The following is a 10,793-nucleotide window of genomic DNA, read 5'->3' on the forward strand; positions in this document are numbered from 1 at the left end:
TCTCTCTCTCTCTCTCTCTCTCTCTCTCTCTCTCTCTCTCTCTCCTCTGGACTTGGGCTCGACGGCGACAATGGTGCGCGACGATGGCGGCGGACCCAGCAGCGTCGGCCAGCTCCTTCCTTTCTTCCCTCTCCTTCTCCTCCGTTCCCCCCTGCTTTCTCGAATCTCCCTCTCTTCTTTGTTCGTTTCTCCCTTTATTTCTTCCTGTTTTTCTTTCTTTCTTTCTTGGTGAATGGGTGAATGGCTGAGGGTTTTGGGGGGTGGATGGCGGTGCTGTTAGTATTAGGGAGGTTAGGGTTTAATTTGAGGATATTTGGGTTAATTAGGATTTGGTTATTCTAATCAAATTAGGGTATATTTTATTAATTTGAAATCTAATTTAATCCCTTGAAATTACTTTAAAAATATTACTTAATTACAATTTGTTAATTAGATTTTAATCAAGTATCTTAATTTAAAATTAGAGATGATATAATTTATTTTCTTTGTTTATGAAATTAAAATATTAAATTCTAAAATCTCAATTATTTAAACTAAATCATATAAAATTCTTATTCTTTTACAATTACTGAATTTTATAATTTAAGTATAGAAAATTATCCAATAATAATGAAATTAAGTAAAATTTATATTTTAATTATCAAAGCCTAATTTAATTATTTTCAATGAAATAATTTCTAAAAATAAAATCTCTAATAAATAAATAAATTTGAAATTGGCTCATAATAAAATTTTCTGAAATTTCTGGGTCTTACACTTCTTGCTCTCTCTAAGTTACAAAAGTGAGGGAATAATATTCTAAGTCTTCAAGATGTAGGCCAAGCTAAACTTCATCAAAAGGCAAAATATTATGTATCTGCACGATTATCTGTCATTACTGGGCCATTGGAGCTTCATCTAAAGGGGGAAGGAAAGGGGTAAGAACTTGGGGTTTTTAGTAAGGTCGGAGTTGTTAGTTAAGTTCATTAATTCTTTATTATTACCAAATAACCGTACTTGAACATAAAATACAGGAAATAGTAAATAAACAGAAAAATAATAACCAAACAGGAAATACAGAAAATAGAATACAACAAAGAAAGCATACACAGGTACATAATGCACATCAGGGAGTATATATGGTAAACAAGTATGATGCATGTCTGTCATATATATGCAAACCATGAGCTCACGTGTTGGTTTACACCCGATAGCCCGACATTACGTAGGCACAAGTCCTAGATATAACTTTTGCATCGGTTGCATATAAGTCGTATGGCCAAAACCACATCAGTTGACTTTTAACCCCTTTTCTACAGATATGCATACCCCCGAAAAGCAATTCTTAGTCTGTGGGCGTCCCCACTATACAATCGGCACCAAGGCCCAATCAATATTTACCTTTCAGTTTTCTATTTCTATAAATCCTTTTCAATTCCTTTCTTTGTTCTTTCTCTATTCCTTTTTTCTTAATTGTTCCTTTCAATCACTACAAAAAAAAATACCCATTTAGCCACACTTTTTTTAAATTACATTTGAAAAGTGTAGTCTATTCCTAGAATAGGCTACGCTTTTCTTCATGTTGCCCTTTTATAAGAGAATAGGAAACACAGTTGTGGTATCACTTGAAAAGTGTCTCCTTAGATATTACAAATATCACTTATAAAGCGTAGCCTATTTGAATAGCTATGGCTACACTTTTTACACCAAAGATAATGCTTTTGAAGAGTAACCTATTTGTTATGTTTTGGGTGCGCCTCAGAAGTGTTGCCTAATGTATGTAGAACCAAATGCCCCAACACTTAATCATTTTTTTCCCTTTTCGCCAATAAACACTAATGTAACTTAGCCAAATCAGAGAAGAACATAACTCTCACCACCAACACTTTGCGTCACTCAATCCCAAATTGGAGGAAGGTTTCGCCATCACCAATCACCACGCACTACTCGCCACTCCAGAACCGTAGCTCCTCTTCCACACTCACCGCTCCTTTTACACACTCACAGCTAACTATAATATCCTACGACACAGAGCTTTACGCCTAAGACGTAAATAAGAGGTGACAAAGCGCTATGACCTCTAAAAGAAAAAGACGTACATAAATATAGTTGAAAGAATTTATAACTAGGAGCCTTGAAAGAAAAAGTTAAAACGAAACACAAACAGGAAAGCGCATCACTCACGATCGGATAAATATAGAAAGGTAGATAAGATTGAGTAGAAAAGATAATGTGTATATAAGATTAGAGTTCCAAAGATATAAATAACAAGCTCTAGGCTCGACCTGCGAAGCAAATATATAATCCCAAAAGCAACCCAAAATATATGACAAAACACCTGTTCCTCCAAGTTAGCCTCTAAGAGGGACAAAACATAATATATACAAGGTGGAGAATCTACGAACATATATAAACATAAACAGAATACAAACACCGAGTCCTAAGATAGTTCTTTGCTTCCAAGAGTCTCCAGAATGCTCAATGCGGTATCTCATGTCCTGCTTTTGAAAATAATATATATATATATATATATATATATATATATATATATATATATATATATATATATATATATATATATATATATATAATGAGAACCCAGGATTCTCAGCATCGTAAAGGTACCTGCGTAGTTAATATAAAAGGTCCCAAAAAAGCCAGAGGCTTTCCTAAAACTCCGACACTCAAATTTAAAACTTAGAGTTATAATTTAAACCAAAAATTAGGTAAACTATCTAAGGTACTCAGGTTCTAAATCTAATTGTAACTCAATCCGTCACTTTTCGTTTCATCCAATCCTCCGAAATACTATTGGAACAATCCTCGTCACACCTCCAGCATACGAGGGATCTCTCAATTGCAAAGACATACAATACAGACAAGGAAAGACATAGATAAAATGCAGTTATAATAGGCAGAACATATAGTAAATAAGCATAGATAATCAACCAAGCAAACCCAAATAATGCACACTCAAACAAAATAGACAAATTCATATGATGTATGCCTACCCTACTGGCTGTGAGCTCACGTGTCGGTTAGTTTGCCAGAATCTGACACACCCGGTAGCTAACCTGGATATCGTCTCTCTGACATGCCTCTACACTCTTGGGATATAGTGTCTAGGGTGTTCAAAACCGATCCGGACCAAACTAAACCGATCAACCGAACCAAAAAAATAAAAAATCGACCAAACCGAAAATTAAAAAAAAATCGAAAAAAACATATTTTGCTGTTTTTATTACGGTTCGGTTCGATTTTCAATTCTGACCATGAAAACCCCAACTGAGCCAAACCGGTATACTAAAAAAAACCCTAAAAAATTAACCCCCCAGGCCCACACCCCCTGCCCCCCATACCCCCAAACGTGACCTAACCCCCCACCCCCAAACATAACCTAGCTGCTCTCTTCTCTCAGTCTCGCTCTGACGCTCTCTGCACTGGAGTCTCGAGGCCGGCGGTGAACCCACCTTCTTGCAGCACCTCTAAGCGTCGGCAAAGTCCTTCCTCCCACAACCTTGCAGTGCCGCCGAAGCATTCCTCCCAGCGCTGCCAAACCTTTTCTCCCAGGACCTCCTCACCAACAGCACCACCCAACGCCAGCCAGCACCACCATCTTTGTTTTAATGATTAATTGGTGTTGGGTATTGCAGCAATTGCAGGCATAGAGAGGTTTGTATATAAAGGGGTGGCATCAAATTTGGTTACATACCTAGCTGATGTAGTGAAGCTAAGGAACTTATCTGCTGCAAAAATGGTTAATACTTAATAGTTGGTGTGGCTTCACTTCCATAATGCCCTTGTTGGTGGCACCCATTGCTGATGCTTATTGGCACAAATATTCCACAATTATGGCCTCTTCTTTCTTCTATCTTATGGTGAGTCACCCTCCACAACTTCAATATCAACTACCTTTATATATGAATAGATAAAATATGTTTCATTTAATGATAGATAAAATATGAGTCAAGCAACATATTCTTAACAGAGGACAATTTTTTTGGAGTTTAGATATGACATACTAATATAATATAGCAGCCATATTTGTAATAATATATTATTCTTATAAGTTCCATTATGGATTACGTTGTAGGTTTGTTAGAAGCTGAGTCATAAATAATCTTCCTATTTGGGCATATATGAAGTAATGCTTTCTATAAAAGTTACAGCGGGTATAAGAAAGTGTATCATGTTTTGCTACCTTTCAAAGTCAGATATAAAATCAACCAGAGTATCAACATAATTTTTTTTTTTTTTGAAAAAGAACACTGACACTTTAATAATCCTGAATAACATGAAAGGTTTTACTTGTAATCTAAGCAGGAAACGAATTTTTCATAGTCCCTCATTTTTCAATACTTATATTAAATTTTCCAGGCATAGATCACCTATGTAAGTTAGTTGTTAATGTTGTTGTGTTTATTATTATTATATTGGCTATGTAATATAATTATAAGTCTGCTAATTTTCGATTATATGAAGCTACTTAAATATACTTATTATTGTTTTCCATAACTAATATGTCTGGGATTTCATATTCTTATGTATGTAACCACAAAATAAATAAATAAAATAAAAACATAAGCATGTGTTATAGAACTGAAGTTATTGTCTTGTCCTGTTTAAGCAGTAAAGCATGATGATAACATGATAGGCTTGAAAAGATTAACTTTAGATCAGTTGTGTTACTATCGAACTTTTAAACTTTTTAGTTGTCGTAATTAAATTCTTTTTGTCATTAAATTTTATTGGATCAAAACTTTGTTAGCTATTCTATATTTGTGTTTGTCGATTTCAATGTTATGACTTTGTGAAATAGTATGGTAGTATTTTTTTAAATTGATTGAAAAAACCGAACAAACCGAACCAAACCAAACCGATTTTAATTGGTTTGGTTTGGTTCAGATGACTTCGATAAAAAAACCGAACCAAACCGAACTGCAGTTTAATTAAACGATTGGATCAGATGACTTTTCTCTCAAAAATCGAACCAAACCGCACCGCAAACACCCCTAATAGTGCCCGTCACACTCTTGGGATATAGTGCCCGCCACACTCATGGGATATAGTGCCCATCATTTTCTAGGATAAAGTGTTCCCACACTCTTAGGGTATAGCGCCCGCCACGCTCTTGGGATATAGTTCCCATCACACTCATGGGATATAGTGTCCAACTCACTTCTTAGGGTAAAGTGCTCCCATACCCTTGGGATATAGCGCCCGCCACACTTTTGGGATATAGTGTCCGACACACTTTACAAACAGAGAAAAAATAATGTAACAAAAGTGGAACAGAATATACACAACCAAACACACAAGTAGAATCGCAACTTAAATAATCATTCCTCAATCCACCTCATCATAGTCACAATCACCATCTATCAGGGATATAGTGCCCCAGCACACTCTTGGGATATAGTGCCGGTCACACTTTTCAATCATAAACATTATCCTCATCTCTTACCCAGAGCAAGTGGAAACCGCCACTGCCTCTTACCCGGGGTCTCTTTCTCAATCAGATTCAATCTTATACTACATTCAATATTTTCGCACCCCATTGATTGATCTCTTCTCTTCATAGACCCCTTTGCACTTCAATTTAATTTCCTCAATAATTTCACTCTTCTTCTATAATATAAAAACTAACTTTCGAGCCTTAAATATTAGTTACCGGGGTTTGAAAAGCTAGTGGAATGATTTAACATTAAAAAATATCACATTTGGGAAAAACAAGGGTTTTGCGTACGCGGGATTATGTCCGTGTACGCGAGATTTCAAAACAGCGGGGGATTCTCGCGTTGCGTATGCTGTTCGCGTACGCGAGCGTCCAAATTTGCAGGTCCATGTATGCGGAACGCCTGAGCAGAGCCCGAATCCCGCGTCGCATGCACGTTTGCATACGAGACCACCCCTTTTTCCTCAAAAGCTGCTAAGTTTGCAGAAAACCAGATTTTTGCACCAAACTTCGATCGCACATAACTTTTTTGTTTTAAATAATTTTTCATCCATTTTTTAAATGACATAAACTTCACGGACCCATTTTTCATTTGAAATAAGTTTCACAAAATTCGGGAGTCCGAAAGTCGTGTTATGACCCGCCGAAATTGGTCAAAAATCAGTCTTTACCAAAAGTTTCCAAACACTAGTTTTCCAAAATCCTCAATTTATATCACTTCAATCACAATAAAAAATCACTACCAATTACCTCTCCATCCTTCCTCAATCACTCCACACCCAACTTCTCAACTCAATTCACATTCCACATTCCTAATTATCACAAATCATCACCAACATCAATAATTATCATCACTCCATAATCATCAAATCATCAACATATACAATTTATATACAAAGCAATTCCATATATATTCATTCCTTCTCTTCCTCAACAAACCAAACAATTCAAAATCAAACAACACAATTCATCAACATTAATCTATTACCATCACAATCCATTATCATCATCAATCATCACAATCATCAAAAATCAATACATTTTCATAATAACTCAACATTTACACCAAAGTTACTAAACCTTAACAAGCTTCTATAATTCAACCTATCCTATAGCCACTAGCCTAAGTTTTCACGTGACATTAAACATTAACTACGAGAAACCAAAATCATACATTGGTCGATTTCTCCCTAAGTGTGGAATACTTTAAAAGCCTCTCCTTTCACAAGCTTCAAGCTTCCATATGCCAATTTCACAAATTTAACTGCTAGAATTTCATCTCAACCCTCCAATTGAACTCCAATTCAACAAGATACACAATCTTATTCATACAATATTACAATAATCAATATAGGGCTCACTAAACCACCAATTCACAAAGTTTAGGGTTCCTTCACTGTTACCTACGAGTCAAATGGACAAAATCGGTGATTACTCGCCGCTAGAGTTCACCTAAGTCATCAAAACACCAAATCCCTCAATATTCAAAAACCCAAAATCACAAATTAAAGAGGGGAAGAATTGGACATGAAATCTCAAATTCCTTACTAAATTGTTCGGTGAGTTTTGTAGAGAATTTCGAGACGAACGCGTGGTAAAATTGAAATCAAGAATAAGGATTTTGGAATTTTGTTTTCCTTTCCTCTCTTCTCCATGGGCTGAAGCAAGAATGAGGAAGAAAGCTTGATGCTAAGCTTGTATATATGGGGTTAGGTGAGTGGACTTGGGCCCATATATATTGGGCCCGGTTCACTCGATTTAGCTCGTTGGGCTAAAATTTTTAAAATTATTGTTAAAATTTATATTTTAATTATTTTTACTCTTCTAACTTATCAAATTTAATTTCCTAATTCTTTTAAATAATAATTAATTTGGTAGCTAATTATTTACTAATTACCGAGTGTTTACACTAACCACTCAAGAACCATTGTTCCTCTTTGTTGTGTGCTCACATCAGAAAGACTCTGCAGTCAGCATCGTCCTCCCTTCACTCACCATCGTCGATAAGGTATGTATTTACCTTCATTTGATTCTAAAATTTGTGAAGGTTAAAATTTCGATTTTAGGGTTTTCAATTTGGAGGTTTGGCTATTGTTGCAGCGCAGGTGAACTCTCGTACCCAACATTCCGTTCACGCACGGTAATGTGAGCTTAGCTAATCAAGATTTTGCCCACTACCAACCTTGCCGCGAGTCTCGAAAAATTTGTTAAGTGGTAGGTTGGCTATTATGGTGTTCAATTAGTCACCGAAATTTTTCTTTTTTCGTATAATTTGATTATACTTGATGTTACCATGAGCAATTTATTTATGGTGAATTCTATGGTGTAGAAAGAAAAAAATTTTTACACCTATAGAATACTTGTGACATAGCATAAGAAGGATATGTGGACATTTGTAACTGATTGATGGTTCAGCAATAACAGAAAAAGCTGACATTATAACTTACCGCAGTGATTAGTAGCATACTCCCATAAAAATTAACAATTTGATTTGAAATGTAATCACAGGTTTTTTTTTTTTATCATTTGATGGGCCAAATTTATTTGTTGAAAGAGTATCTTGTTTAGCCAAAACCTCGTGAACCACGCAATATGATTATCCTAGCAGTATATTAGAGTAAAAAAATATATAAAAAAGAACCAAAATGCAGGCACGAAAATAAAAAAGAATTTGTGATGAATGTATATTATGGTTATCACAAATTAATTTCACCAAAGAATTTTTGTAACTCATGGTTATCACAAATTATTTTTATTTTGTTTTCTAAAATACAACTAGTATAACTTATTTTTCAGGAATTATAGTTTGGTTTAATAGCAGTGTTTATGTTTTTCAAAAATTTAAAAACCTAGTTTTATATTTAGTAAACTAAACCAAAAAGATAATATATTTATACTTGTAATTTTTAAAAGTTAACTTCTATTTATTAAAATTAAAAAAATCTAAAATAACTTTGTATATTAAAAAATATAAACATTTATCTTTATATTTATATCTATTATGATATTTTAAATTTTAAAATTATTTTACTAAATATAATTATTGTTTTTTATATTTATTGAAAAATTATTTTTAATTTGATTTATCAAATTTATATGCTACAAATTTTAAAAAATTATCTTTTAAAAACTAATTTTAATAAGTTACTTTCAAAAGTTAAAAATTTTACTAAACCAGCATTATATTTAAAAAGTAAAAAATATACAACTTTTTATAAATTGCAGTCTTTAATAATTTTACGCTAAATATTAAAATACAAAAAAAAGTTATTCACCCAATTTTTTGCTACAAGATGATGTTATTGTCTTATAGCATAATTACGTTGTTTTTTTATTATTTACTATCATTCATTTCATTTTAAATTTATGATATTAAGTCTATAAATTATTTTTTGACAACTTTTTTTAAAATATTGGATGTTAACTTTTATAGTAAAGTTACTTTATAATATAATATGTTATGAAAAAAAAAATATTTTAATTTATATAACTTATCCAAACACCAAATTATGGTCTCCCAATTTCAAAATTGGTATATTTATCAAAATCTACTAAATAGATAAATATTAAAAATGTGGTTCAGCTTTTTTTTTTTTGGGGTAGCAGTTTAAAATTTTGATCCTTTTTTTTCACTAGATTTATGGAAAACACTGCATCCCACCCAAATATTTTTTATTCGTCTTGTGCTTCATGATTATTGGTCAAACAAAACTCTCTCAACTAACTCACCTGGCCCATAAAAAATAAATTAAAAACTGTAATTATATTTTATCAAATTGTTAATTTTTTAGTAATGCACTGCAAATTACCGCAACAAATTATAATCTGTGTATCATTTCTGTTATTGCTGAACCATGAATCAATTGTAAATGTCCACATGTCCTTTTTATATTATGCCACAAGTATTTTGTAGGTGTAGAAAATTTTTTTTTTCTTCCATAAAATTCACCTTTATTTATTTATTCGTTTGAATTTATGAACCTGACAAAAAAGCAGTGACATGTTGCTTATGTGAACAGGCCTCTCGTTACCTAAAATTTAGCATTATCTAAAAATATCACGTTATCTAAAAATCTCACCATCATTTATAATATGATAGTTCCAAACTTCTAATTGACAGTTGATAAGGAGGATTGAAAATTCACCATATTTAACTAGCTATTAGAAATACCATACAATTCAGCATATAATATGTTAAAAATAATTTTACTTAATTGCATGAGACAGAAGCCAAAAAAAAAAAACAATAAATAGTAAATATCATTATGCAAACAAATAATCAAAACTGAACTTAAAAATCATAGTCTCTCAAATGATTTTTTTTTTTTTTTTGTTGAACTCTCAACCTAATATTCAAGTATCTTTCAATTACATAATATTTTTCAACAACTAAAACTCATAATTGGTTGTTTTCACACAATAAATTCTTAACTCAAACTTTTTTCTTTCCAACACAAATATCAATAACAAAATTTCTAAGCTAATGAACACTTTCAATAATAAGAATACTCTCATCTAATTTCTGAAAAATTAGAAATGAGACACCAAAAACATAAACACATCTAATATTAACATGAACAATATAAACACAACCAAAATTAAAAATTGACACGTCAAAATTATATTAATATTTTAAATTTGAAATTAATAGAATAGTAAAAATTAGATATTTGATGTAGAATTACAAATGTTTCTCAAGATAAATTTAAAAAAACAAACAAGTATAATGTCTTCAAAACAAATCCAAAACTCATCATTTGATCACACAAATCTTACACAAAAATGTATAGAAATACAAACTCATATACAATTAATTAAATAACATAATTCAAGCATCTTTCAATTACATAATATTCCTCTACAGAAACTAAAACTCACATAATTTTTTTACTCACAATAAATTCTTTGACTCACTCAAGCTTTTTTCTTTCAAACACAAACCTCAATAACAAAATTTATAAACTAATGAACACTTTCAAGAATAAGAATACTCTCATCTAATTTCTGGAGGGGGAGGCGCTGTAACTATGAATTTTTGCGAAAAAAAGGTTTTACTAGTAAAAGTCTGATTTAGAATATTTATAGTTTTATTTGGGATGTGTTAGTGTTTATAAGATTTAAATTTTAAATTTTAAATTTTAATTCTTTTTGTATATTGGTATTTAAATTAAAAAATAAACCTATTTAGATGTGATTGTTTTAGTTTTTTTAATTAATTAATATAATAAAAAAGTTGAGTAAAAGATTAATTTAAAGAATATCTAGTTAAACTTATATATATATATATATATATATATGATCTCTCAAACAGTCACGCACTCACATTATTGTTATTATTAGGTTGTCTTTTTTTATTGGT

The 10,793-nt window shown here is 32.0% G+C and overlaps 1 long non-coding RNA gene across 1 annotated transcript; it reads left to right on the plus strand.

Annotated features, from left to right (window-relative positions):
- The first annotated feature begins 3,353 nt into the window (after positions 1-3,353).
- On the plus strand, positions 3,354-7,936 carry LOC110268923 (uncharacterized). The gene is made up of 3 exons (XR_002357669.2): positions 3,354-3,857; positions 7,392-7,442; positions 7,535-7,936. It is a non-coding gene; the product is annotated as an uncharacterized LOC110268923 (long non-coding RNA).
- Positions 7,937-10,793: the final 2,857 nt, after the last annotated feature.

This window comes from Arachis ipaensis, chromosome B2, assembly GCF_059453495.1.
Source record: "Arachis ipaensis isolate K30076 ecotype BB chromosome B2, ASM5945349v1, whole genome shotgun sequence".
Classification (NCBI taxonomy): domain Eukaryota; kingdom Viridiplantae; phylum Streptophyta; class Magnoliopsida; order Fabales; family Fabaceae; genus Arachis; species Arachis ipaensis.